The 6,111-nt window shown below is 55.6% G+C and overlaps 1 protein-coding gene across 2 annotated transcripts in view; it reads left to right on the top strand.

The window, feature by feature from the left end:
* The first annotated feature begins 5,089 nt into the window (after positions 1-5,089).
* The window catches only part of LOC148507967 (uncharacterized), a 49,315-nt gene continuing 48,293 nt past the window's right edge, over positions 5,090-6,111 (top strand). The window contains exon 1 of one of the 2 annotated variants that reach the window (XM_088445134.1): positions 5,090-5,267. The gene's annotated coding sequence lies outside the window, so the exon portion shown is untranslated. Of the gene's footprint in view, positions 5,409-6,111 lie in introns of both variants that reach the window. The other variant, XM_088445133.1, reaches the window with a different exon arrangement.

Genomic DNA, 6,111 nt, shown 5'->3' with positions numbered 1-6,111 from the left:
ACCTCCCTTGAAATAAGGACATCTAGTAAATCCTCTCCACAAGGCCTAAATATCAGGCTAGTTTGTTCCGGTATAACTACCCAATTTGCAGAGGATTAGGATAGATTTTTAGGCTGTCTGGAGGAGAACTAAAAAGCGGCCATGCTGGATGCCCCGCCCACCGGAAGCCAAATATTATTATTTATATTTATTGGAATATTGGGTACTTAGTTGTTATTTGCTAGTGCAGTGGTTCTCTTTCCCCTGGATTAGGACATCTCAGTATCTCCTGCTTTATAGCTTTACCAAATGAATGTGAGACTTAATCCTGCCATAAACATTGGAAACAATTAGTTTCATAAGGCCGTGATGGGTAATCTCACATACTTCAACGATCAAAAGGGCCGCACCTCACCCTTATATTACCTGTCATTGGCACACCACTCATCTCAAAATGCCCTCACTTGCTCCAAAATGCCATACATGCTCTATTACTTCCACTTTACATAAAATGCCCCCACAAGCCCTCTGGTCCCACATCTACGCCAAAGCTCTCACACATGTCACTCAGATCACCCCACATACTTCCCACATGCCATTCCTATCCCATAACATACCGACCACCTATATTACTCACTCCTCGTATTCCCCATATGCCCCTCATACATCCCTGATTGCCACTCAGACCTTTCCACATGCCAACATGCATTTAGACCTCTCCACAAAATGTTAATATGCGCAAATCTGAATAAAATAAGCAATGACACTTAAGAGGTCCATTAATTAGGACAGGTGGTAGGTGTGTACTCAGGGCCTGATTCAGAGCCGGACGCTCTCACCAGAGCGCTCGCTCTGAATCAGGGCCGGCCTAGCTGAAAATGGTGCGGCCTCCTGGCCGCTCGCATAGCTGTGGGTGACCACTCACAGCTATAGCGAGCGGCCATGATGATGGTCGCGATGGTCAAGACCATCGTGACCATCGGGCTTGCGACGAGACCCTGCAGTAGGGTCTCGCTGCCAGAAGCCCAGGAGTGCTTTTGGCTCTATCAGAGCCAAAAGCACTCCCACTGACATCACTAGTGATGTCAGTGGGGCCGGACCCAGACGGTAGGCGTTCCCATGGGAACGCCTCCGTCTGGGCAGCCACGCCCCCGGCACGCCCACCAAAGGGGGCGTGCTGTCAATCACCATCGACAGCAGGCCCCCTTTGGTGCGAGACCCATAACGACGGCTTGGCCGTCGCTATGCGGGTCTCGTGCATGCGCACGACGGAGCTCCCTCCATCGTGCGCATGCGCACTAGGGCACCATCGACCTGCTTGCGAGCGCATCTGAATCAGGCCCTCAGACTTTCCCACATGCCCCTCATGTCTCCCCACATGCCGCCTACTCACTGGCACTCCGCACATGCCGCCCACTCACTGGCACTCCCCACATGCCGCCCACTCACTGGCACTCCCCACATGCCGCCCACTCACTGGCACTCCCCACATGCCACCCACTCACTGGCACTCCTCACATGCCGCCCACTAAGTGGAACTCTATACATGTCCTTCACTCACAGAAAAAAAACAAATATTTACCTTCCGAGCAGCATAGGAAGGGAGAACACACTGCATTTCCTCCTCATCCCATTCCATGTAGGGGTGGCCATTGATGGTTAACTTCCATCGATGGTCTGATGGCGATGGTGAGTGGTTTCGCCACCGATGGTAAAACATTGGTGGCTGATCCCCAATGGTGACTGCCGGCCCCATTATAGGCATAGCCTAACCATTGATGACTCACCATCGATGGTTAATTTTCATTGGTGAAAAACCACCCACCGATGATGGCAGAGCCGTCCATGGTCATCAGTAAGCCCATGTGCTGCCTCCCCTTCAGACATTGGGGGAGATGTACTAAGCAGTGGCGTAACTACAGAGGATGCAGTTGCTATGGGGCTGGGCGCCCACTGAGATTGTGTTACCAGCTGGCGAACGGCTTCTTCTCTCCCCCCCGGCGCCAGCGGCAGACGGAGGACAGAGCTCATTCCTGAGCTCCGGCTTCTGGGTCCCGCAGTGCACTATGGGAGTGACGTCATGACGTCACTCCCATAGTTCCGAGGAGCGGGCGCCGGGGACGGACAGCAGCAGGCACTGGAGCGGGGTTTAAGGTAAGTATTGTTGTTTTTTTGTGTGTGTCGGTGTGCGGCGGGGGGGCCTTTCTACTGGGGGCATAATATGGGGGCACTACAGGGGGCCTTACTACTGGGGGCATAATATGGGGGCACTACAGGGTCCTGCCTTACTACTGGGGACATAATATGGGGGCACTACAGGGGGCCTGCCTTACTACTGGGGGCACTACAGGGGCATTACAGGGGCCTTACTACTGGGGGCATCATATGTGGGCATTACAGGGGCCTTACTACTGGGGCCATCATATGGGGGCACTGCAGGGGCCTTACTACTGGGGGCATCATATGGGGGCACTATAGGGTCTTACTACAGAGGGCATCATATGGGGGCACTACAGGGGCCCTTACTACTGGGGGCACTATTGGGAGCATTACAACTGGGGGCACTACAGGGGCCCTTACTACTGGGGGCACTTCAATGGGCATTACAGGGAGCATTACTACTGAGGGCACTACAGGGGCCCTTACTACTGGTGGTACTGCAGGGGGCACTACTACAGGGGGCATAACTTTTAGGGGCATTGTTACCAGGGGCATTACTACAGGGGTATTACTACTGGGGGCACTGCGTAAGGGGCACCATTACAGTGGGCATTTAATGTTTTAGGGGAACTACTATGGGCATTGTGTAAGACCTAAGTTAGGGGGGCCCCTTAAAAATGTTGCTATGGGGCCTAAAAAGTTCTAGTTACGCCCCTGGTATTAAGCTTTGGAAAATGATAAAGTGGAGGGTGATAAACTACCAGCCACTCAGCTCCTTACATGTTATGTTACAGCTGTGTTTGAAAAATGACAGGAACTGATTGGTTGGTCGTTTATCACTCTCCATAGCTTAGTACATCTGCCCCCATTCTCAGTTGTATAAGAAAGCAGATAGTTCCAGAGCAGGGGAATGTGCTGGAAGTGCAGACATAGCAGCGGCTGATGAATCTCAGTGTCACCCATCGTCGGGACCAGGGGTGGGATCAGAGCGCCCCCAGGTAAGGTAATGGACTGGCGCTCCCCCCAATAGTAGTCCCCTCTATGCAGTGCCCCCAGTAGTAGTTCCCTCTATACAGTGCCCCCAGTAGCGGCCATTCCCCCCCATAACGTGCCCCCAGTAGCGGCCCCCACAATACAGTGCCCCAACTTACCTGATCCCCGCTCCTGCCGACGACCGCCGCTGTCCATTCCTCTGGGCCCGCTCTTGCTCTGCACTATGGGATGGGAGAGACGTCATGATGTCTCTGCCATCACCCGCTGCGGGGAGGAGCCGGAAGTCGGAGCTCAAGAAAGAGCTCCAGCCGGCTCTCTCCATGGATGCAGCAGCCAATGAGAGTCTGTCTGACTCTCATTGGCTGGCTGCTATAACAGACAGACAGCCGCCGCTGGCGGCTGTGTGTTTGTTACTGTGTAGGGCAGACTGCTCTCACTGCGGTCTGCCCTACACTTGTGGGGCCCGGGGGACTAGCGGCGCTAGTTCAAGCCCCTGGGGTAGTCCGCCCAGTGGCTGCTGGTGGCACTGCCGGATGGTGCCCCCCCTTTGGCCGGCGCCCCTGGCGAGTGCCATCTTGGCCAATGGGTAGATACGCCTGTGCTCAGGACTATGGACCGCTTACTTTTTTAAGTGCCGCCTCCTGGTTGATCGCTAGGCTGTGGGTTACCACCCACAGCTATTGTGATCGACCAGGGTGATGGTCGTGATGGTCAGACCATCGCGACCATCGGGGCTTGCGACGAGACCCTAAGGTTGGGTCTCGTCAACCGCAAGCCCCAGGGAGCTTCCTGCTCTGATCGAGCAGGAAGCTCCCCACTGACATCATTGCGGATGTCAGTGGGGCCGCCCCCAAAGGCAAGCGTTCCATCGGGAACGCCTCCGTTTGGCCTGCCACGCCCCCTGCCCGCCTCCCAAACGGGGCGAGCTGTCACTCACCATCGACAGCTCGCCCCCTTTGGTGCGAGACCCGTAGTGACGGAGCGTCCGTCGCTAGCCAGGTCTCACGCATGTGCACGATGGAGCCAGCTTCGACGTGCGCATGCCCAGTGGGGAAACATCGACCCGGTTGCGAGCGCTCAGCACTTGCGACCGGGTCTGAATGGCCCCCTATAATCTCAGCTGTCACCTTAGTTTCTGTGGAAGCTGCGAGTAGTGTTGGGTCCTGGACAGTTAAGAGCTTTCAGGACCTCATTCAGAGGCGGTCGCAAGAAGCGACCGCTCGTTCTGAATTGCGGACACTTCATTATTGAAGTGCGGCCTCCTGGTCGTTAGTTAAGCTGTGGGTTACCACACACAGCTTAATGACCGACCAGGTTGATGGTCGCGATGGTGATCACCATCGCGACCATCGGGGCTTACGACGAGACCCTAAGGTTGGGTCTCGGCACTCGTAAGCCCCAGGGAGCTTCCTGCTCTGTTTGAGCAGAAAACTCCCCACTGACATCGCTGATGATGTCAGTGCGGCGCCCACAAAACGGTAGGCGTTCATTAAGGAACGCCTCCGTTTTGCAAACCACCCCCCCGGCCTGCCCACCAAACTGGGCGAGCTGTCGATCAACATCGACAGCCGCCCCTTTGGTAACGAGCTCTGGAGCGACAGAGTTTCTCTGTCGCTCAGGGGCTTGCGCACGCGCAGTGCGGCCACTGCGCGTGCGCAGGACTAACCATCGAGTCAGTTACGAGCGCATCGGCGCTTACAACCGGCTCTGAATGAGGTCCTCAGTCCCATCCTCCCATTGTGATGGTGGGTAGGGATGGCCATCGGTGGGATAATTGTCCATTCTGCAGTAGGAGATTAAAATCGATGGCATGGTGGTACTATCGATGCTGTGTTTGTGTGTTATTGATGATTTGCATCCATCACTGCTGTGGGGAATGACAGATAGCTGAGCTGCCCAATCACTGAACTGGATGCTGGGGGTTAGTGGTGCTGGTCAATGCAGCAGCGTCTGTAGCCGCACTGCCCGGGTATGGGGAGGGGCAGCAGTTGCAGTGTCCCGCCCTAGGCCAGCGGCGGCCAGTCACTCAGCACCAGTCTGTGCTCTGTACTGTGCAAGAGGACGCGACTATAACCGGGCTCAGTAACCTGTCTCCGGCAGTCACGACATGCATTGTACTGGCAGTCACTACTAGAGTAAGTGCTTATACTTGTGTCCTCAGTACATACCTCCGACCGCTACTTGCCTGTAGTCTCAAGGAGAAGAAGAAATCGGCGAGCAGCGGCCTAGAAAGTTTCGAGTCCCGGCCCAGAAGTTTTGCAGAGGCTGCTAACGGGGTGAGAAGTTGCAGTGAGCGTGATCTCGGGTAGGGTGCAGTGACTGAGGGTGAGCACGGGGTGGGGTGCAGTGACTGAGGGTGAGCACGGGGTGGGGTGCAGTGACTGAGGGTGAGCACGGGGTGGGGTGCAGTGACTGAGGGTGAGCACGGGTGGGGTGCAGTGACTGAGGGTGAGCACGGGTGGGGTGCAGTGACTGAGGGTGAGCACGGGTGGGGTGCTGTGACTGAGGGTGAGCACGGGTGGGGTGCTGTGACTGAGCGTGAGCACGGGTGGGGTGCAGTGAGGGTGAGCACAGTTTGGATGTAGTGAGGGTGAGCACGTTTGATTACAGTGTGGGAGGACACGGGTTGGGTGCAGTGAGGGTGATGGGCACGGGTGCAGTGCAGTGAGAGAGCACAGTTTGGTGTAGTGAGGGTGGGCACGTTGAGTACACACAGCGGGGGAGGACACGGGTGGGGTGCAGTGAGGGTGGTGAGCACGGGTTGGTTGCAATTAGGGTGATGGGCACAGGTGGGCTGGTGAGCATGGGTGGGGTGCAGTGAGGGTGAGCACGGGTGGGGTGCAGTGAGGGTGTGAGGAATGAATGGAAAGGGGAAGGAGATGACGAGGCTGAACTTAGCTTCTTATTCACCTCTTATTCGAGCTCCAGCTTATTTATTTTCCAGCTTCTTATTCAGATCATGTTATATTAAAACATTTT

This window comes from Taudactylus pleione, unplaced genomic scaffold, assembly GCF_031769625.1.
Source record: "Taudactylus pleione unplaced genomic scaffold, aTauple2 ptg000377l, whole genome shotgun sequence".
Classification (NCBI taxonomy): domain Eukaryota; kingdom Metazoa; phylum Chordata; class Amphibia; order Anura; family Myobatrachidae; genus Taudactylus; species Taudactylus pleione.
This window is presented reverse-complemented; position numbering and strand designations above follow the sequence as displayed.